This window comes from Dermacentor silvarum, chromosome 4 (assembly GCF_013339745.2).
Source record: "Dermacentor silvarum isolate Dsil-2018 chromosome 4, BIME_Dsil_1.4, whole genome shotgun sequence".
In the NCBI taxonomy this organism is placed as follows: Eukaryota; Metazoa; Arthropoda; class Arachnida; order Ixodida; family Ixodidae; genus Dermacentor; species Dermacentor silvarum.
In genome coordinates, this window is record NC_051157.2 from 216,266,737 (window position 1) to 216,290,086 (window position 23,350).

A 23,350-nucleotide genomic window follows, 5' to 3' on the forward strand; every position below is an offset into this window, starting at 1 on the left:
CGACAAGGCTAGCAGCAACGACAACACTGCATGGGCTGGGACGGGTCGTGACTAATAAATGCTGTTTGCATTTCGTGTCTGTTGCCGTAACTTGTCCAGCTTACATTCAAGAAAAGCACTTTTTTCAACGGCTTCAGAAGTTCAGGTGCTGGCTTAGGAGTGAGACCGGCCTAGATTTGAATAAATATGGTACTCGGCCATAAATCTAGTTCGTGGATCTCCCTTATGCTACTTACATCCACAGCTACTTACATCCACAAAGGAAAAACAAAAGGGACATAACTCAGTTTCTTTCCCCACTCTGCAATGTATGAGCCCTTTCAGCGCGTAAATGTAAAATCAATCCTTAAAAAACAGTTCTATGACTTTTAAAGTTACCTTTCCGTCATCTGTTGAGGATCCGATGACAACATCAATGGCCTCTCCAGTGAATATGTCCATGTCAGCTACAAAAGAAAATGTACAACTTTTCCCTTGAATTGTCAGGTCCCATAAAAGGTAAGGATTTAAGACTTCAAAAGCAAGATAGGAGTCCCATGCTATCGAAAGAGCATAATGTAACCATTACACATTGCCGGGGTATATAAACCAGAAATGTCTGTCAGGAACATTGTGTGGGACATACCACACACTGGTTGGTACCTTGCAAACATGACCTGTACAATCACGCTGCCATAATACATCGGTAATTATTTCTGCCTACACTCAAAGGACTCGGGTACAGTCAAACCTCGCTAATACGTACCCGCTTAATGTGTAATTGCAGTTTAAATGTAGTCGCGAAGATTCCCCCACCCAGCCCCCATTGAACCCCATGCCTGACCGCTTAAGCCGTAGTCACTCATTTGCCATCAAATGGTTCTTGCATACTATTTTCTTTCTAGTTCTACACGCACAGGCACAAATTCGGCAAAATTTCATGTGCGGAGATGTTCGATTCTCGAGTTGCGACACCCGGACGACAGCCGCCAGCGATTAGGACCTTAAAACAAAGCCACTATGACGCATTTCCTGCTCCTACAGCTGTTGCCGAATGCGCACATGAGCATGGCCTTCGAGAGTGGCTTCTGGTAACGCAAAAAAAAGCTGCCGGTAGGAGGTGTGAACTCGCTGTCGCCGCCGAATCCAATCCAATTCAAGTAGTAATCGCGCAGAAGCACATTTTGTTGCGATAGCAATCTTATGGACGCTCCATTTCTGCCGTGGTCCTCGCTTTAAGGTTTCGTATAAAGTCAAAACACGCTAACATCGTCGCCGCGTGCCATACGCTGTATGTGCGAGTGAAAGCTTGCAAGGGTCAGCCGACGTTTGTGGCTCAATCCAATCTCACGCGCATGAGGGAGAAAGGCGGGGCAGAAGCATGCTTCTGATGCGCGTGAGGCACAGCAGAGAAGGCGAGAAAGTGGGGGGTGTTTAGCGGCGGCGGCGGCGCGGTCGCCTATCTTGAAAGCAATCTGCAACGTAGAGAAAGCGCGCGTCCACGCGGGCTTCGTTTTCAAAGCGATCTGCAATGTGAATAAAGTGCAACTAGTGCTGGTAGCTTCATGTGCGCTGTGCTTTCAACCTTTAGTTTGTAATGACGGCACGATGGTCAATTCACTGGCTGCTCTTGCTGCACCTCGTCATTCCAGCGTTGGGACATCCGAGTTTCCACGGTCATCGAGAGAGATGTGTTCATAGTTAACTTTGCACGCTTTAAACCGTGCTTGTTAACTTAGTCGGTAAGCGATTGTTTAAAACTTTATATGACCGATAAAACTACTATCCTTAGTTCATATAGTTGTCTACTAATTTGAAATCGCAATCGATGCTTCGCCTATCGGGTGAAAATGACATTTTTTTTCTTCATTCCGCCAGTGTGCTTGCGGTCGTGCTGTTGTCGTAGTGTTCTGTTTGAAAGATGCCGTCATCGCGGCAAGTGAAGATATTTCTGGGGTTTTACGTGCCAAAACCAGTTCCGATTATGAGGTACACCGTAGTGGAGGGCTCCGCATTAATTTTGACCACCTGGGGTTCTTTAACGAGCACTACAACGCAAGCACACGGGCATTTTTGCATTTCGCCTCCATCAAAATCCGGCTGCCGTGGCCGGGATTCGATACCGCAACCTCGTGCTCAGCAGCGCAACGCCTTAGCTAACTGAGCAACCACGACGGGTGGCAAGTGAAGATAACCAATTTCTTGCTGCCTACCGAAAAATAAAGCCTGTCCGAGAGTGTATGTTTGAGAGCATCCCCACGTAGTTCTTTTCCGGCCGGTAAGTAGTAAGTTTCCAGCTGAAGTGACACTGGCTGCTAATTCGTACATCATTTAGTGCATACCTAAACACCATTCACGGCCGACTACGTATTAACGAGGTTTGACTGTATGAGTAGCAATCAGCAAAGGCAATGACTGTGAAAAAACAATCTAAGTAGAATGTTTGAACTGCCATACAAGCAGCCAAACAGAACCACTACATGTAACACAAATCAAGGAACACTGTGGCTTTGCTTTGCACAACCCTGTTTATAAAATAATCTATAATATCATAGTGTGAGGTTTTTCCAAAGGTAAGGTGCAGGACACCAGGCACATGCTGCAACTGTGTCATGCACTGACTGCAAAGCCTAAGGATGCGTGATCAAAATGTTTCCGAGTTGTTCAATGCCAGGCATACCCGAAATGGTGCTTGACTATAAATTTTATGAATAGTCAAGAGTGTGAACTGCATTTCAAAAAGATCTCCACAAGAAAAGTTTACTCCGTGCCTATAAATTTTCTACTAAAAGGCAAAATATGATCCAAGATAAAATTGTCAAAAATAAGTTTTTCGCATAGAATTATGAATTGAACCATTTAATTAGTGTCTCTTTGAATTTGTTCTGCAGTTTGAAAAATAGGCGCATTCGCTAAAAATTTAAGTTATAAAATCGATTCCTTTTCTGGAATAATTTGTCTTAAGCCAAAAAAGTTATGACTGCTCTGCACTGTCTTCACTGCACTGCACACAACAGCATGCGCAGAACTGGCGATATAGTGTCTGAGCTCTCTCAGTTATGGACTGAATATGGCACGTGGGCCATCAGCAAGGCAATCCATTATGTTAGCTGCAGATAGGGTCATGCATTCTCTATAATGTATTGTTACTGGGTGCACATTGTATTTGGATGTACTGCACACTTAAGATATCTGGATTCAGCATGTGGCACAAGTACTGTTTGTTCTCAAAACAGCATTAAATATTTCAAACAGAGGTCTTGATCCTGCTGAGCAGAAAATATGATGCAACTTCTAAACCACTACGTGCAAGGCAGTGTTTATATTGATGTCAGAGTTCTTTCTATGGAATCGCGCATGCTTTGAGCGGTCAAAGTTGCAATATCAGCTTGTCCAGACGCAAATGTACTATGCCAAACTGGCTCAGATCTGAAAGGGCACATTTTGTCAGAGGGACACTTCACCACTTTGAACCCTCACCACCCTCTTATATTCTTGCTGGGCTCACATTCTACTCGCAGATTCAACAGCTTCAACTGGCTAAGTACCCGTAACATTAATAGCCCGACTGTAAGCATGACATCCTGCCACGACTTAGCGCTCTCACCACACAGGAAAGCACCGCGGCATTGTACTGTCAGTTATGTGTGAAGCATCGCATGGAGTGTAATGAGAAACATCACACGGACCACACATTGGGCGTGTGCAAACAGTGACTTTTGACACCAAGTCGAATACGAATAGAATAGCATCAATGCTTCTTTTTGGGCGAATTGGTGCATCTTGGAACTTCGGGTAACAGCGGAAAACAGACAACCACAAGAAGGAAGACACATACGTACAAGCGCTGTGTGTCAGCGCTTGTGTGTACAGCGCTTGTGTGTACATGTCTCCCTTCTTGTGGTCGTCAGTTTTGCGCTGTTACCCAAAGAATCGAATAGCGCCAGAGCGAATCGAACCGAATAGTTTTAGAATAATTTGTGAATTGAACAGTCGTTATCACATTAATGTAAAACGGCGTTCACATTCTAGTATTTTTAAAGTTATTATGAAGCGTTTATTAAATGCAGAAATGGAGCATTATCTTCACATGCACAGGACTCTGCAGAGTGCAAATCATCACTGTATAGCCTGTAAAGTATGGCTACCTAAGCGGCTTAGCCTGTTCTACTATGCAAGTTCTTATGCTTTGCCTATACTATGCCCGCGGGGGTGAGAATTGACCATACTTTTGCTCCAATTTGGGCATAGCTGACGTTTTGATATTGCCACGTAGTAGTGACGCTGAAGGAAACAGCCGTAAAACTGTGTATGACGAAACTGATTCTTTATTGGGCGAACCTGTGCCCACAAAAGCAAGCTACACTCAAAGCACAACGAAAGCGGCGAACACAGTCGGCGGTCGTCGAAAATCTGATCGTCGGCGAAACGCGTGAGCTTTTATACCTGAGTCATCGAAGGTTCCAGATTAATCCCTGATGCCCGCGTGTCTTCCAGAAAGTTCTAGACAATTCGCGTCGCTCATACAATCAGATTACATGAGCGTCGGTGACCACCGACGAAGGATAGAAGCATCGATAACGTTCGAGAAACTTCCGATGCAGGCGCGTCCTGCGCCGAGCGATAACGTTTTACACTTGTTAGCCGGTGGAAAGTGGCCACCGGTGAAAGATAAACATGTATACGTGTCAATATACTTGAAAAGCATTAATAAAATATTCGCATTTACGAATAGTGACTATTTGATTCGATTAATTATTTGAAAGTTGCGAATATTAGCACACCCCTAACTACAATTAAGGTGAAACAAAACATTTTCCTACAAAAGTCTTTCGGCATCATGCTTTTCATACGGCTACATAAGCCATCTTCAGGCACTGAAAAATGAAAGGTGAAATCGGTTTTACAATATTGTAAAATGTAGCATTTCTCAAATTTTTAGAAGTCATTTTTTTCTCTTAAAAAGGGAACCATACGACCATACGAACCATACGAATAGAATAGCATCAATGCTTCTTTTTGGGCGAATTGGTGCATCTTGGAACTTCGGGTAACAGCGGAAAACAGACAACCACAAGAAGGAAGACACATACGTACAAGCGCTGTGTGTCAGCGCTTGTGTGTACAGCGCTTGTGTGTACATGTCTCCCTTCTTGTGGTCGTCAGTTTTGCGCTGTTACCCAAAGAATCGAATAGCGCCAGAGCGAATCGAACCGAATAGTTTTAGAATAATTTGTGAATTGTCCTTTGTGCGTGTATATACTATATTATAATAGTTACGTGTCCATGTTCCGTTTATGTTGCTTCACAGGTAATTTCAAATTTGAGAAAAAGCACTCCGCATGAAAATGTCACCTTTACCAGTTAGCTTTTTCTGGTAAACTGTTACGTTGTGTTAAAAACAAAATTCAGTTGCATGCTTTTGAATGGCGTGCCCACCATATCTATTTGGTCAAGAAAAAAAAGTGAAATATACAACCCGCTTCGATGTCGTGAAATTTCTGACATGACCGGGCATGAATCAATGTTAGCATGAGTAGGCGTCAGTGACATCATAAGAGCAAATGTGAAAAAGTGCAAACGGTTGCAAATCTATGATGATGAGTGCCTATAGGCTCAAATGAATGGACCTTATCCAATTCACCTATGCGCATGCGCATGCCCCAGCTGCATTCCATGCCGCGCCGCCATTATCGCAGGGCAGGTGTGCGAAGTGAGTGCGTGAACCCTTGCATGATCCACGGCAATTTCCTGAGCTTGAGTTGCTGATCAATAATTTTTCTCGTGTTCTGCGCAAGAATATTGGTTAAAGGAAACACTTAGCTGTTCGTGGGAAATACTGCAAGCACTTTTGTCAATGAAAAAGACTCTGTGAACTAACGCTCGGGCGATAGGCGCAGCGTTTGCGACAAATCTCATGCATGCGCTTTCTGTACCGTCGATTGCACAAACCGGCGTGGAATGGTGAACATTGTACTGGAGTGGAGCGAACGGTCAAATTTTCAAAAAATGAATACCCCATGTTATCAGTGAGTTATCACTCAATTCTTGCTGAGTGAGGTAAGCCTGCGTTCTGGTAACAGCATGATGCTAGCGCTGTGATTATTGCACTTCTCGCCTTACGACCGACTCGGAAGTCACGGCGATGTTTTAATCTACGGGTATGTATACCGCGCGGATTTTACCATTGGCTTAAGAACGTGCTACCGCATGCAGGCGGAAATAGCTGTAGGTTACATGGGGCCAAACGAAAAGAAGAATCTCGCCACACAGCCGACCAGAATGCATCGTGCGAGGCCAAAGTGACACACCCGTGGTGCCGCATTTTACAAAACTCGCGAGTCTTACTTTTTGCAGGCAAATGAAGCTTTACGCACCTGACAAAACAACATGTTGCGTCCACTTACATTCTGCTAAACCCCCCCCCCCCCCCCCCGTACTGTGTTGCGTCCACTTACTCTTAGTCCCCAGTACCATGGCATGTACGATACATATCTCGATAAAACAACACTTGCCCTGCAGTACACTCGCAGTATGTGTGCAAAAGTTTTGCATGATGTTTGTTCATCATGATGAGCTGCTTGCATGCCCGCTCTTCAGGGCAAGCACGTACGTACTATCGGCCAAGAAAGTAAACGGACCACGGCACCGGTGGCCGGAGCGGCTGCCTGGCCACAACGGGGCGCTGCTGTCTCGCTCCGCGTAAAACGCCCTATATTTATAAAAGTAGCGCCATTCTTAGATCTTGCCGCCACCGCGCTCACCCCGGCGCTTCCTCCTCGCCCTCTCTTAGCCGCCTCCTGTCGCCCCAGCCTCCTCCGCTCCCCCAAGGCCAATCCGTGTCACGTGGAAGTTCGCGTCGCGCTTTTGTATATTTTTTTTCTTTCCAGCGCGCTCCGACTGCCATTCTCGGGCCTGTGCGACGAAAGTGCTGTACGCACAAAGGGATCAAACGTGTTAGGGACAAGAACTTCGTTGTGATGGCATGCTGCTGCGCCTTAAGTTGCCGCAACCGACAAGGTGAGGGCAAAAGGCTTTTTTTGTTTACCATCCGGCGTGCGCAAACGCTTGCTGCACACTTGATATTTGCGCCGTCTCGCATCGTCGCGTTGCTACTTCCAAAACGGCATTATTAAGACCAGTTACTGACTGACGAAGCAAAATCGCGCCTCAAAAACGTCTCCGCAGGGCGCGATCGAAGTTTTCCTCGGATTTCCTCTGGTAGCGCGTTAGCTGTCGTCTGCCACGGCAGGCCCGACGCAGGCGGCGCCACTGTCGATATCGCGCCTCGATCGCGCTGGTCGCGCCGAGCGCGATAGTGGAACGGAGGAGGAGGGAAGTGGATGGCGCTACTTTTATAAATATAGGGGGTTTAGCTCCGCGCGCTTGGGTCGAAAGTGCCGTGGGTGACGTTAAGCTTCTCCCTCGCTCTCGCACGGCATCTTGTCACGCTTGATAAAATGTATAGTGCGTCGTCCGGTTGCTCTGCTGCTGGCGGTCGCGATGAAGGGGAACGCGCATAGCCGGTATTCAACCCATGTCGCTGTCTCGCAGTAGCCGACGGCCGCAGGGAGGTGTTCAAGGTGCACGTCAAGCTTCGCTGGTGCGCAAAACACGTGACACTATCTGGCGTCGCTGCACGAAGTTGGGACGGCAAGATTTTGAACGCATCTCTTAGTCGTCAGCACGTCCCCATCTGCTGGTTTTAAATTCCGTGTCCTTGTATTCTGGCTTCGTCTTGTCGTAGAGAAACCTGTAATCGCGTACAGTTTCCTGTAATCTCCCTATTGGAATCTCCTTAACGTTGTAGCGAGCGCGCACGGAGAAAGCCACGGAACGAAAAGCGGACGGCGCCGTCGCCGCGGGAGGCAAGCCGGGGGCAAGCCGACCTAGTTACGGCCACCATTCCTGCGTTGGTTTGCGGCAGCCGGAGAACGTCGCAAAAATGGATCTTGCATCCATTCTCTGCACGGCAAGGAAACCTTGACGGGCGCGAGCACAACTACCCGCGCACGTCAGTCTGAGAACACCAAATGGTGCACGGCAAGTCACTGCGCCGCTAACGGGAACGTGCCTTTATCCCGCAGGCGCGAAAAAGCGCGCGTCAGCCACCGCTGCGGCGCCTTACGCAATGTTGCGTAAACTCGAGCAGCAAGGGACGTAGGCGACATACACTAGTATGGAAGGTTAGGTCAATATAGGCAAAAAAAAAAAACAAGAAAAAAAATAACAGAGCCGGTCTTTGTTCTTTCACAGCGCCGGGGTTTGATTCCCTGCGGCCGTCGGCTACTGCGCGCGACAGCGCCATGTGTTTAATACCGGCTATGCACGGTCCCTTTCATCGCGACCGCCAGCTGCAAAGCAACCATACGACGCACTATAGTCGGGTACAACTTTAGAAGACAGGAGGAGGCCCCGCCCAGTTGACCGAAGCGCAGCAGCCAATTCCTCCGCGACTAAAGAAATAGTCCCACTCAAAAAAATGTGACTGCTTCTAAAACACGTATTTGTCGGTATAAATAAGATTTGTGTATCTTGACGAGTGGTTTGGTAAAACTCTCATGATGGAAATGCTACCGCACTTGCCGGATCGCGAGAGAAAAATAACTCCGTGCCTTCTACAACGCTGTGCGTCGTCTGCTACAGAGCAAGATCGACGGCACCGGGCGTAGCAGTCGCTGGCTTAATTGCATAAGATTCATATATACTTTTTGTGTGTTTGCACAACCTTATTTTTTTAATGTGTTGGGCTTATTTTTAATTAATATTTTTTTCTTTTTTTTTCGCGGTTGCGAACCTGCGATCTCGTGAGTTCGCGAACGATCGCGCGCGGCATTCCGTGCCAGTTTTCCGCCATGGAGCCCAGCGAGGTGACATCGGAACGCGATCCTTTGTTGCCGAACGAGCCTTGTGTCGCCTCGATGACCACACCACCAAGGAGCCTCGGCAAGAACAAGAGCGGCCACATCCTTAACAGCGATTCACGCAACATGATCTTCCACTGCTACACGTTTTGGCGTAACAGGCAGCCTGAACGCAGCGTGGAGGACACGAGCAAGTTTGTCGCCGACATGCTTGGTGTAAGCGAAAGGACTGTGTTCAGGGTGAGGCAGGAAGTTAAAGCTTCGCATTTTTCGGGTGGCAAACTGACGACGCCCTCGCGAAAGCGCCCACGCAATGCGGAGAAGAGGAGACGCAGCGCGAAGTTTGACAGCTTCACGTTGTGCGCGCTGAGATCATGTGTGCACGATTTCTTTCGCCGCAACGAGATACCGACGGTCGAGAAGGTAACTACCGAGTTCTCGGAGCGTATGGAACTACCATCACTAAAGCGGTGTACTGTGCGTCGCCTGCTTGCCGAGATCGGCTTCAAGCACGAAAAGAGAAGCCGCAACTCGCTGCTTATCGACCGGGATGACATCACCGATTGGCGGAATCGCTACCTCCGTGACGTGGAGCGCTACCGGGCGGAAGGCCGAAAGATCTTCTACCTGGACGAGACATGGGTGACGGCAGGACACACTCGGTCGATCGTGTGGACAGACACCGTGGTGCAGAAGCGCGGACGCCTGTTCGCTCGAGCAAATGGCCTGACGACGGGTCTAAAACAACCTTCTGGGAAAGGTCAGCGCCTGATCGTGACGCACATCGGCAGCGAGGATGGTTTCGGCGACGGCTGCTTAGATATATTCCGAGGTCAAAAGACAGGCGACTACCACGAGGAAATGGACGGCAATAGCTTTGAGGGCTGGTTCAATGACGTTCTGCAGAAGTTGCCAGCTGGTAGCGTCATTGTTTTAGACAATGCACCTTACCATAGCCGGCGAGAAGAGAAATTGCCGACGACAGCCTGGAAGAAGGAAAAGATACAGGAGTGGCTCACAAGCAAGAACATCACCTACGGTGAAAGGATGATAAAGAAGCAGCTGCTTGAGCTGGTGGCATCTGTAAAGTCACGCTCTCTGAGCTACATCGTAGACAACACAGCTGTAAAGGCCGGTTGCATTGTACTCAGGCTCCCGCCGTACCACTGCGAATTTAATCCCATTGAGCTTGTGTGGGCCAAGGTCAAAAATGGCATCGCTGCGGATAACAGAGACTTCAAGCTGTCCACGGTCGACGTCATCTTGAGGGAGAAAATCAAGCAGGTAACGGCGGAAGACTGGAGGAAGAGCATTCAGCATGTGATGGACTTGGAGGCAAAGTTCAGACTTGACACGTCTGGGAGTGAGCACATTCAACCCATCATCATCCAGCTGGGTGAAGATGACACTGAAGAAAGCGACTCCGACTGCGAGCTGTCTGGCATTGAGTCACTCGACGAAGCATAAACGCTTCTTATTAACAAAAGAACAGCCCTTATTAGGGCTACCAAAATTTTGCCGGTGGGTTCGCAACAGCCAACCATCCATTCCGTGACCTCTCAAATAAATAAGCAGTTCCATTTATGGCATATTGCTTATAATAGAAGCTCAATTCTGATAAGCAACGTCCTGCACACATTGTGCTCGATTTAAGAAGTGGCATAGAAACACATTTAAATGCTGGCATATCTGAATTGAAACACTATTGTTAACCCTGATTATCGTTGGCGGGCTCAAAATGCTCATTCGGGCAGCCATTCATGTGGTTGCATTGTTTATTTTGTTATCTGGCTCACACAAGTAATGCGATTAAGAGAACAAATACAAAACATCATTAGCTTAGAGAGGCCCAAAATGCTCATTCAGGCAGCCACCGTCGAGTTTGACGTGCCCCATAGTGAAATAGCAGTAGTCAGAGCACGCTTTATGGTTATGTTAGCAGTCTGCACTAGAAATCGCAGTCATGCCATAGCGAGTGGTGGTGAAATAGCAGCAGACAACACGAAACTGACACTGTCAGCAGCTTGAATGCCAAAGCACATTCATCTGGTTGCATTGTTTATTTTGTTATCTGGCTCACACAAGTAATGCAGAGCACGCTTTATGGTTCTGTTAGCAGTCTGCACTGTAAATCGCAGTCATGTCATAGCAAGTGGTGGTGAAATAGCAGCAGACAACACCACACTGACACTGTCAGCAGCTTGAATGCCAAAGCACATTCATGTGGTTGCATTGTTTATTTTGTTATCTGGCTCACACAAGTAATGCGATTAAGAGAACAAATATAAAACATCATTAGCTTAGAGAGGCCCAAATGCTCATTCAGGCAGCCACCGTCGAGTTTGACGTGCCTCATAGTGAAATAGCAGAAGTCAGAGCACGCTTTATGGTTATGTTAGCAGTCTGCACTGGAAATCGCAGTCATGCCATAGCGAGTGGTGGTGAAATAGCAGCAGACAACACCACACTGCCACTGTCAGCAGCTTGAATGCCAAAGCACATTCATGTGGTTGCATTGTTTATTTTGTTATCTGGCTCACACAAGTAAGGCGATTAAGAGAACAAATATATAAACATCATTTGCTTAGAGAGGCCCAAACTGCTCATTCAGGCAGCCACCGTCGAGTTTGACGCACCCCATAGTGAAATTAGTCTGAGCACGCTTTATGGCTCCGTTAGCAGTCTGCACTGAAAATTGAAGTGTTGTCATAGCCAATTTTCAATTTATTAATCTGACTCGAGCAAGTAATGCGAATGCAACCACAATTATTAATGTGAATAACTTTGCTAGCATTTTTTTGTCATATTTACGTACCGGAAAAAAGTTGAACGTGTTTTAGTGAGTCACTTTGTTCATTACAAGCCGTAGGCAAAGTGACGGACAGATTCAAACAGTGATATTGGGGAATAAATGGTGAAAGTTGCAAAAGCTCTCACAGCACTGCTTCGCTGGACTCCATTCACTAGAAAACTGCATTTGTAATAATGAAAGCGTCATGACAGGAAATGATACCACACTGCACAATGTTATATATGTGTACCACTACATGTGACGGGCAGCAAAACCATCTGTTTATAAAGACTAAATGCAACAACATAGCAAGGTGCTGTTTCACAATATGGCACCTTTTCATGTGCACTTCTGGTAAGCTACCGTATGCACTGATGCATAAACACATTAACAGGGGAAAGAGACGAAGTAACTGTGGAAGCCACGTGATGCTTTTAACATTTTGTATCTGTCAATGTTTCTGTTGTAACAGCTGATAGAACTTTCTTTGGTGCAAGTTGATTAATCACGTTGCAGCAACAGCACAAGAAGCAAGGTCAGAATAGTAGGAGAAAACAAAGCAAGGTGGCAGACTGAGGAGGCAAGGTAGACAAGAGAGAATAGCTTTAATGACATCAAAGAGACCAGCCCGGCTATTCACAGGACTTGGTGCTTTGAATGAGACGAGTTAATGGAATTGTCGAAAGTCGTGGCTGCAGCATGCTTACAAGAACAAATGCAAAAATAAAAGGATAGAAATAGGAACAAATACATACACGCACGGAAGAACTCACATATTCACACACATGAACACAAACGCGAAAACTAAGATCTAAAATACAAAAAAGGGCAAAATAACAAATATACACAAACACACAAGAAAACACGCACACACATTTAACGCAGACACGAGTAGAACTATTAGGAGTCAGTTCACAAGCAGCTGTGCCTACTTTGTCGTACTTCTTTTTAATGTACATATTGGCTCTGTTGCCTTCACTGTCATGGGAATTTTTTAGTAGCGACATATCACGACAAATCGCAAAGCTGTGTTGTCGGAAAGCAAGTCGAGCGCTGACAGCACAACTTATGCGCGATTGTGTCACAGCAGGCTTTCTACAGCTGGCGCGTGCAGTGAGCGAAGAGTTCTAAGCCACACAGCGACGCGAATTCATGCCAAGCTCCCTTGCAACGGCACCAGTGTATCAGTCATAATTTTAAATTAGCATTCAGGCTGACATTAAGGAAACAAACACTGCTTCCAAACGCCTGACCGTTAACAATCCAATGGCATTCACTCAAGCTGCGCGTGTTAGTCACTGATTGTTAGCATTGGTGGAAAGCAATCAATCGACGGTGCTACACAACACTCGAACGACGCCGCTAGACGCTCGGCTATCTTATCACACTGCTGCCAACGATCGGTCGTTTGCACGCTGAGCTGGCAGCAACGAATCTTTGCGTTGGAGGTTGCTTTCACAAATCTTTTCTGTTTAGAAACTCGCAGGTTGGTTTCATCCGCGCACGCTTCTCATTTATCCTGATAATGGTTTTGCTCCATCACTTCACCACGTCCGACGAGAAACGCAGGGGCACAGTACACAAACACACCCGCCGCTCACAGTAGGTACCAGACTTTGGCGAACTCTCCTCGTCGTAACTTCACTTAGGAGCAAAACAAAACACCACGGAACAAACACGTACGATGTTTGTTTGCAGCGGTATGCCGCCGCGGGATCTTGTTTCCACACGAAGCGCAGGGCAGCGCCACCGATGTTCGCTGCAATCTTTCTTCGCCGGCTCAAGGCTCAGAACAAACGCACGCGGCACAAATTGTGCATCGTAAGCTCACAATAATATTTCCGGCATGACAGACCACCACAAACAATTCGAATTCACTCTGACGAAGGGAGACGCACAGAGCTGACGCGACTCGGCCCAGTTCGAAGCGAGGGCGGCCATGTTAGGCATGTTCTCCGTCGGCGGGGACACCGGCCGTCCGGCTCATGACGTCACCTAAAGTGCGCGCCTATTGGTGCCGGCTCGTGTCCATCCGCCTTTGAGGGACAAATGCCGCTGTCTTCTAAAGTTGTATCCGACTATAGGCATTTTATCAAGCGTGACAGGACACAGCGCGAGAGTGAGGGAGAAGCTTAACGCCACTCACGGCACTCTCGACCCAAGCGCGCGGAGCTAAGCGAGACAGCAGCGCCCCGTTGTGGCCAGGCAGCTGCTCTGGCCACCGGTGCCGTGGTCCGTTTACTTTCTTGGCCGATAGTACGTGCATGCGTCTGTTGACCGCCTCCTTCAAATCGAGCCACTCAAAACGACGGTCGAGTTTATCTTGAAGAAAGTCCTGCCGCGGCGCGTTTGACGCTCACACATGCCTTCGCCAGTTGAGTAAAAGTACTGACCAAGCTGCGGAAGAACAAAAGCCGGCGGATCTCTCAAATCTTGGTTACAAATGGCCTGCACATTGCATCAGCATGCTGCAGTGGCGCACCGACGGGGGGGATTCGGGGGTTGTAACCCCCCCTTGAGGCCCACTTAACCCCCCCCCCCCATTTTGTTTAACCCCTTTTCTTCCCTTACGCATTTGAGTGCTGCAACTAAGATGTAAGACGCGCAATCGCTTGCACACTCGCAAAAAGCGCATTTTTTTTTACAATTTACCGTGAAGAAATGGAAATTAGTGCTGTTTAGATGGCATTGGCAAACTGTCAACCCCCCCCCCCCTGGCAGAGATCCTGGGTGCGCTACTGGCATGCTGCCATTGCGTCAGTAAATGTAAAATGTGTTATTTCTACATCTGAGCAAATACACGCGCGCTAGAGCAGGACAAATGAGAAGCTACTTCAGCAACACAAGCGACAGAACGAAAAAAATTGTCACAGTTTCGCCCTAAGGGCGAAGCAGTGAATGCGATAGCAACACAGCAATGTCATACGAAGTAAGGTGAGCGGCTTTGGTAGCAATATGAATTGTAGTAAACATGAGATGATTAAGTAAGCAGGTGTGCTGCGGCGTAAGTAGACCGACATGAAGAGAGACTCGATGACCACGAGAAGGCGCGTGTGAAACGGTGGTGTTGATGAGAAGCGCTTCCCGTGGGCAGCGCGTGCGAAGGGACACACCTGTAGTGCTGCACTGCCGATCCGGGCAGCATTGCATGTGTAGCGTGCGTTGGAAAATGTGGCCCGACTATTACTAACTGAATGAAGAAGCGTGGTGGGAGCGCGCACAAACAAACATGAATAGATCACACTGAATGACTGCAGACAACGACCGTCAAAACTCTGGCAGCAAGCGGATACGCCGCAGCGGCGAAGGTACGTGCGGTCTATCGCTTCAACGGAAACTGAGCGGCGAATGCACGGCGCATGAAGGTCAGAGCCGTGTGGAGATAAGAGACGGTGCGAGCGAGCGACGAGCGCGGTTGTTGGCAGAGTGGAAGTGCGCCCCCCCCCCCCCCCCCCGCTCCCTCCGGCGCTGGCTTCCTGCTTCCTTGCTTGCGCGTGGGAGATTGAGTGCGTTCGCTCTCCGTGATAGCGCGCGTCCCCGCACGCTTCCGCTCGGGCATACGACACGCGGCGAAGATTTTATCTATAGGGAACCTCACGGTGACGGCGACGGCGACGACGACGGCTGAAATCCGGTTGAAGTGTCCATATAATTGCTATCGCAATAAAAGCAGGGACAGCCGTCGCAAGAGACTGCTTGGTCAAACGCTACGATGCTTTGCGTAGAGGCGAGAAGCGGCGGGAGCGTGTGTGTCTTGCCCGTCAAATTTAGTTGAAGTGGCGGCCGCTAGAGGGGTCGCTTAGTGGAAAAAGGTCCCTTTGTAAGGTAGTGGCAGTGAGTAAGCACTGCTGAGCATGGACGAATATCGGTGAGTGTGAAGTACTGCTCAACTAGAAAAAATTGGTGTTTGAAACTGAAGAGTGCTGCACAAAAAATGTACTCTTACCATGCTCCTGTGAGAAAGGTGCCATAGAGGTCATGGCAGTTATAATTCCTGTAAAAATTACACAATTAGATGAACACAGACATGGAATTGCAATTTGAAGTCATAGAAAGCCACACACAAATGTCTTCGTGCACAAATATGCACTACATTGTGTCCACTGCAGAGTTCACTTCCTTTGCAAAGAGATGCAATGCTCTTGTAAGGCCTTCAACAAGCCTTAAGTATAAACCGCATGCACGCGATCTTGCGCGCGACAGCGACAAGTGACGTGACGGAGATGGCTGTCGCGTTCGCTCGTCGCCTACAAGTCGTACCACACGCGAGCGATGACTTTGAGCGATGACTTTGAGCGCTGTCTCCCTGTTGTTGCTGGTATGAGGGCAGCAAATACGCGCCGTAACTGGTGTGACGCATGCTCTATTAGTTTAACTTGATGTGTTTTACTGTAAAGAGCACCATAAATATGTCTTAAGGTCTTGCACTAGGTTCTTATCTTTGTGCGTATCAAAATTGAGTCATTCACTTGTTCCGTGCGACAATCGCTTGTACTTGACTGATGTACATCCTGTTCTGGCTTCGCGCTATTGGCTAGTCGCTCCAGGCGACGAATTATAGATTTCCAGAACCGAGCGATCAAGCGACAAGAACGAGCGATCAGTTTGCGCGACGGCTTGTTCCGTCGCTCGAAGCCGTCGCTCGTCGCCGTCGCGCACAAAATCGCTCGCATGCGGTTTGGGCTTGGGTAAAAAATGCTAGTATGTAGCGCCATTTTTTATATATAAAGCACAGCCACATGACACAAATCAGTAACAACATATAAATCTAAAATCTTGTCAACTTTCAGTTGCCATACCTTTGGTGCTCTTCTTGCCCTTTTCTAAGGACAGCTTTCTGAACCTTTTCGACGTGTGCAGCGCCATTTCTTCAGTTTCTGCATTGCATTTAACAAAGCATTACAAAGCTGACACTGCCGACAGGCGGCAATGTTAGGTGATAAACATTCAAGTGTCATAATAAAAATCAGGCCAGAATATCAGTTCCTCTGGTCTCCCCCTGGCATTACTCTCGTTTCATCCTTTCATGAATGCAAAGCATTTGCAAGCGTGGCTCCCACGCCCACTACACGACAGATACCCGTTCATGCAGTATACATGTTCTCATGTGGCATATGTCATTCCATCAGACTAAATATGGAGCCAATGAACATTTACGCCCAAAATTATGTGTCCAAAACCAAAATTCTGCTGATAACTGCCAAAATCACACATTTGCGCTGATGGCTCCTCCTGCGAAGCAGTGTTACCTTGAGCGCCCGCGGCAGTGCGTGCTGCACCCCCTCCCCATTTCATAACGCCGACCCTTCCAGACAAGTCGCAGACTGCCCGAGACTCTAATCAAAGCAGAGATACGTCTCGAGCAGCCAGGCCTAAACCCCAAAGTCACGCTACGAGATTGCGCCGGCCATTTGCTTACTGCACAATGAGCGGGACAAAGCACATGCGGGTGAAGATTAAGTCGTTCGAAATGTTAGTCGTATAAACATTTAAGGTGTGCTTATTAACGAATGAGTGGAACTTACCAGCCATGTGCAGCACTCTGTCGCATCGCCGTTCCACCACATGTCGTAGAGGATAATTGGATCGAAATCCACGACATTCTCTGGGTTAAAGTTTTGCACTGCGGTGTGCCTGACAACCGCAGTGGTCATGTCCACTTCATATTCAACGAATACAAGTATCTCGAGCTTAACACAGTGCAACGCTGTCGTTCTCGCTTAGATGACAGCTGTGGCTATGACCGTGGACTCTATGGATGCGAACTGGCATGCGACTTCGACCGGACCACTGCACCACCCAAACCAAACCAAAACAGAAAAGAAAAATACTACTAAAGCAATGCCGTACAACAGTAGTGGGTGGAAGCATGGAGGAAGGAAAAAAACCTTTTTTTTTCAAGTTTTTTTCCTTCCTCCATGGGTGGAAGGCACAAAGTTGTACAGTTGTACATAAGCTTAATGATAAGAAATGTTGAGAACTGCATTAGGCTTAACCATTCTTAAAATGACATCCCAACTCATGACAGTAATTATTAATTTGACATCAATCGTTTGTGTGTTTTGTATACGTAGTCAATGAACACGATTGTTGGCGTTCATTCATTTTTCCCACCGCGTCATGTAGAGTGGCATGATCAGATTTCTCTGAGCGCAATAAAAAAATTTTCAGCGCACGCAAACTCGCACAACACAGACACAGATGCACATGCGCGCGGGCCGCCATTTTGTAGCGATTCCGTCTCCAATGATATTCCTTTTCGCACTTTTCGCACTTTGTCAGGGGTCAGAGCGACGCCCCGCCCGCATTATCAAAGCGATCAGGGCCGCGATGTTGTCTCAAGGCATTATGACTTATTCTACTCTAGTCTTATCATCCACCACTCACGGCCGGCTGATCCCGTTGATTATGCGAGCGGACCGTCGCTCAGACCACTGACAAAGCGCGATAAGCGCGTAAAGACATTATTACATTAAGGCGGCGGTCCCACTCTGGCGGCACGAGCCCCCCGTTTTCAGTACTTTTGGAGCAACCGTGGCGGCTCTTCTACTTAAGATATGAAGTTGTCGTATAAACCATGAAAAGCTTAGTTCTTGTAGATTCCAACTATATATAATATAAAGAAATTGATTGGTGTGATTTAGAAATATATGTTCAAGAACAAGCATGAGATACATGGTTTTTGCGAACTGTGTCTCAGTTGTGACCATATTTAGAAGCAACTACCGCACTTACTGCATTGCGGCTTGCTCTGTAGCTTTAGGACATATTTCTCTAGTTCCTAGACGTAGCAAATTAATTTTTAGTTTTTAGTTTTTGGATAATTTGCTTTTGAAAATTGCCAAATATTGCAATCTTCTGTTGTAAACAGCCCGGCAACTACATGCTCAAGGAAGCTAAATTTTGGGTAAAGTAGAGTTCAAGGAAATTCCATTTAGGACACAAAATTTCATTCATGTAACTTTATTAGTTTTAAAGCGCAGCTTCGCAGCTTTATTACCTTCCCGCAAAACTGGGCAAAAATAAAACCATAATTCTAAATATTGCTTACTTTCGGCCGCATTATTAGGAAAACTAAAAAAGTTACACGAATGAAATTTTGCCTCCTAAATGGAAATACCTTGATCTCTATTTTACCTAAAATTTAGCTTCCTTGAGCATGTAGTTGTCGGGCTGTTTACAACAGAAGATTGCAATATTTGGCAATTTTCAAAAGCAAATTATCCAAAAAGTAAAAATTAAAAATTAAGTTGCTACGTCTAGGAACTAGAGAAATATGTCCTAAAGCTACAGAGCAAGCCGCAATGGAGTAAGTGCAGCAGTTTCTTCTAAATATGGTCACAACTAAGACACAGTTCGCAAAAACCATGTATCTCATGCTTGTTCTTGAACATTTATTTCTAAATCACATTAATCAATTTTCTTATAATATATATAGATGGAATCTACAAGAATTAAGCTTTTTATGGTATATACCACAACTTTATATCCTAAGTAAAAGAGCCGCCACGGTTACTCCAAAAGTACTGAAAACGGGGGGCTCGTGCCGCCGGAGTGGGACCACCGCCTTTAAGGCATCGCTACAAAATACCGGCCTAGCCGGCCATGAGCGGTGGATGATACGAGGGGCATATGATCGAGCGGAAGGCATCGCTACAAAATCGTGGCCCTGCAGTAATCAAAAAGAGTTTTGGAAGTGAGCGTTTGCGTTGTAACTTCTCTCTCTGCCTGGGAATGCACGTTAGGTTCATAGCTCTGTCATGCATTGTCAAGCAGCTGACCGCGTCTATTAGCCCGGAAAATATATATATATATATATATATATATATATATATATATATACGAAGGCCAAGAGCGCGCGGCCAATGCGGCTTACAGAACAAAAAAAAGAAAACATGCTTTTCATGCCGCAGCAATGCAGCACACGCATCGTTAGCGTAGGAGCTGATCAATTACATATATGCACATGGATATTATTATGCAAAATGACACTGCCGAAACAAGGAAACCTTAAACAGCTTGTTTAGAAACGGTGATCATGCATACAAACTAATTAACAAAAGACTGCACATTTCTGCTCGAGTAATAAATGAAGAGAAATTACAAGCTTAATTGTAATTGCACCGAAGCTGCGTGCGACACATTGCGCGCTGAAATACAGATCATAAGCACAAGGTTTCTCAACAACCAGAATCATACAAAAGTAATTGTTCTAGAAGCAACAGGTGCACTCCAAGCAGAGCATTATAGCAGGGATTAACTGGCCGTGGTGGGGCAGAACTCAGCATAGCAAGTAACTGGTGGCTGGATATTTCTTTAATACTTTTTTATTTACTAGTTGTAACAACGTACCATTATTTCTTATTATATTGGAGTGCAGTTGCCGCGACACCACACGCCTCAAGAACACGGAAGCGGCAATGGGGACACCAAAACCACAACCTAGATTGGTCCATGGGTTGGGGCTCGCCGAGGCCCCTACTCACGGACCTACTTGCTTCCAACATTGATCCCCCCGCTGCCCCTTGGGTTCCCTAGAGATGCTGCGCTGCCTGCTTTATATAATGTCAAGTGTTCTCCTAAGGCCTCCATTTGCCGTTTACATATGTGCCCTCATGGAGCAGTACTTGTAAAAAAATCCTGTCTGTTGTTGCGACGAAAAGAGCCCCACGCAACGAAAAAGCTGCCCACGACTTCTGCAACGCCACTCAGATCCTTGCCGAGTAATTATAGCATAGGTACGACGTGGTTTACTTAACGTGTAGATTGTGCGCGCCGCTTTTAGGAATGTGCTGCCCCACGAAATTATGGTAGCATTGCCACTAGATATGCAATCGCATGGATCATGGTTGACTCTATGGTAGGATCAGTTCACATAGCACAAAAATTCATCTAGCCATTTTCTTGTCTGGCATGTGTGTGTGCTTCTAATTGATGAGCAAGCATGAGTAAAATTAAGATATAGTATCTTTCTTTATTGCAATTTCTGAAAACCATCTTCTCCGCTGTTGTGTTTGTCTAGCTTGTTTAGATCGCATCTTGTGCTAGCAAAATAAAGCTTACGAAGAAACAGAAACACAAAGCACATTTTTCCCTTTCGCCATTCCATAAGCAAAACAAATAATCAATCAATAAATCAATCAATCGTATATGCATGCATTCCTTGTTTCTTGATATGTATGCCTCCGCACTCCATGTCAATTTTCTAAATCCTTTATTTATAAGGTTTTTTAAAATGAACAACTTATAAGTTCGTCATTTTTCTTAATGCTTTCACGGCTTTCAGAAACTTTACAAGCTTTCACGGCAACCGATGTTCAATAACATCCTTGCGTATGAGGCATTTGGCTGTAATCACGCCAAGCAAATAAATTAGAACATTTTTTTCGCATTTTAGTGACATAATAACCTTTATAATCTAACCCGTTATAATTTGACATTGGCCTAGCATTGTGTGATGTCGTCAGTAATATCGTGATTCTGATCACTAACGCGAGGCGAAGCCAAGCTTACTAAAGCTTACTAAAAGCTTGCAGTTGATGTGATCGCGACTAGGTATTGCTTACACCTTTATATTAATATAGTCGTATAGTCACATTTGACTGCCCCGCAGTGAAAACTTTTGGCTTAGAACGTCGCAATGTCCCAAAATCAGAGGAAGCATTATAGGCAGTACCTGCAGCCCGACTCGAACGTTCAAATGCCACAGCAAACTCGAGAGTACATGCTGAAAAGACCAAGGTCATCCACTGCTGCAAGTCAGGTACGTGTCATTATTGTAAGTTTCAGTATTTCATACTGCGAATAACAAAAAACAGCTAAAAGTCTTACTGCGTGAGGGGCAAACTATGACGCGTCAAAGCCGCCGGTGTGCTTCCCGAGCCAAGAAACGCGTAGCCTTGAGTGCTGCCTCGCGCATCGATCGTTCACGACGCGGGGAAAGCGGGAATTGTTTCGTGCTAGCACTCGATCGTGACGCGCACGTTTCTTCGGAGTGAAGTTACAACCACCGTTGCTTGCAACAAGGATCATGAGGGTTGTAATGTGGGTTTTTTGGCAACGCATCTTGGAGGGTTTATGGTAGCGCGATTTATTTTGGAAGGACGTGCCATAAAATTAATTGAATCATTCACGTGTAACAGCAACGATCTTAGCCTGGAACAATGCAACGTACAGGATCTATCATTGTAAGAGGGAACAGTCGAGCATGTGACCAATGCTCCATGAGGTGCCATCTGCTGGTGACTGGCACCCGCTTGGTCTAGAAAGCCACTGGCACTCTGTGCTCCGTGTGTCGTCTGCTACTACCACACACTGGGTGGTGTAATTGCAGACAATGCATGGAGCGTACTGCCTCAGCCGCACTCTGCGCATGTGCCGAGCGGGTGCCATCAGATGGCACTTTACAGAACAACAGCCACACGCGTGCATGTTCCCTCTAATAGTGGTACCTAAGCTTACCTACGTCCTTGTGTCAACGCTGCTTCTCTGTACACGGCAGGGTATTTGCAAAAGGACACAGCCGGAGGTGGCTAATGGCAGAATAATAGCAGACTCCCTAGGGAGTGCATTTTATCAGGGTCCTGTTCATTACCCGAGAGAGAGTTGGTAAACCTGCACCTTCCTGCACCATTATGAAGTTAGCACGTGGGACATACACTGTCGCACCCATAATTGAATTCAATATATATAGAGCAACACAGTCCTTTTTTGCGCTACATATTAATCAGTGAACTGGCTTTGCGCAAGAGTGGCAATCTCACCGTTGCCTTCCTATGCCCTATGTATGTTTCTTGTGAATGTGACACTTGTTTTGTCGTTGGTATCCCTAGAAGATAAAATTTCTTATTTTTTTATTTATTTTTTTATTTATTGATACTGCAATCTCAGGGAGGGATTTTCGCAGGGTAGGCGTACAGATACAAGCACGGATCAAATATTTACAAACAAAGCCAGAAACAACAAAGGCCGCAAATGAATAGTAAACAAACAAAATGGATCAGCATTGAAGACAACAAAAAAAGTTCAATGATGGCAGTGGAACATAGGGGTACAGCAAGGTTCATGGCATATCTTAATTATTCAGGAACACATAAATATTGAGTGAATAAATTATTACAAAATGTAAGGGGCATAAAGTCGATAACAATAAGAAATTAGCAACTATAAGGGCAGCAGGGAATGCATACATCAGAAAATAAATGTTAATGGACACTGAGGCGGCTGGTGAATGAGGTCAGAGATTTCTGTAGTACTTGATCGTTAGTAAGCCGATTCCATTCCGTTACTGTTCTTGGAAAAAATGAATATTTAAAGCAGTTATTACGCTGACAAAAAGGGGTGATTGTAAGATTATGACGTTGTCTTGTAGTGTAACCTGAGGAAAAGGATATTAGTCCGTCAATATTAATCTTGAAATGGCCTTTGATTATTTGGTATAAGAACTTAAGTCGAGAAACGCGATTTCTTTCGTATACAGATGTCAAACCAGCCCTATTTAACAGATCAGTTACTGATGTGCGTCCATAGTTATTGTAAACAAAACGAACTGCTTTCTTTTGTATGTTTTCAATTTTATTATTGTTCGTTTTAGTAAATGGATCCCAAGTTATCGCCGCATAATCTAATATTGGAAGGACAACCGATTTGTAAGCTTGAAGCCGGACTCTGGGTGTGGAGAGTTTTAGTGCTCGCCTAAGAAAAATAGTTTACGGTT

General features: G+C 46.2%; 1 long non-coding RNA gene across 1 annotated transcript; it reads right to left on the bottom strand.

The window, feature by feature from the left end:
• Window positions 1-416: 416 nt before the first annotated feature.
• On the bottom strand, window positions 417-17,345 carry LOC125944934 (uncharacterized). The gene is made up of 4 exons (XR_007466625.1): window positions 17,160-17,345; window positions 16,434-16,511; window positions 4,803-4,856; window positions 417-446 (listed from the first exon to the last, which is right to left on the bottom strand). It is a non-coding gene; the product is annotated as an uncharacterized LOC125944934 (long non-coding RNA).
• Window positions 17,346-23,350: the final 6,005 nt, after the last annotated feature.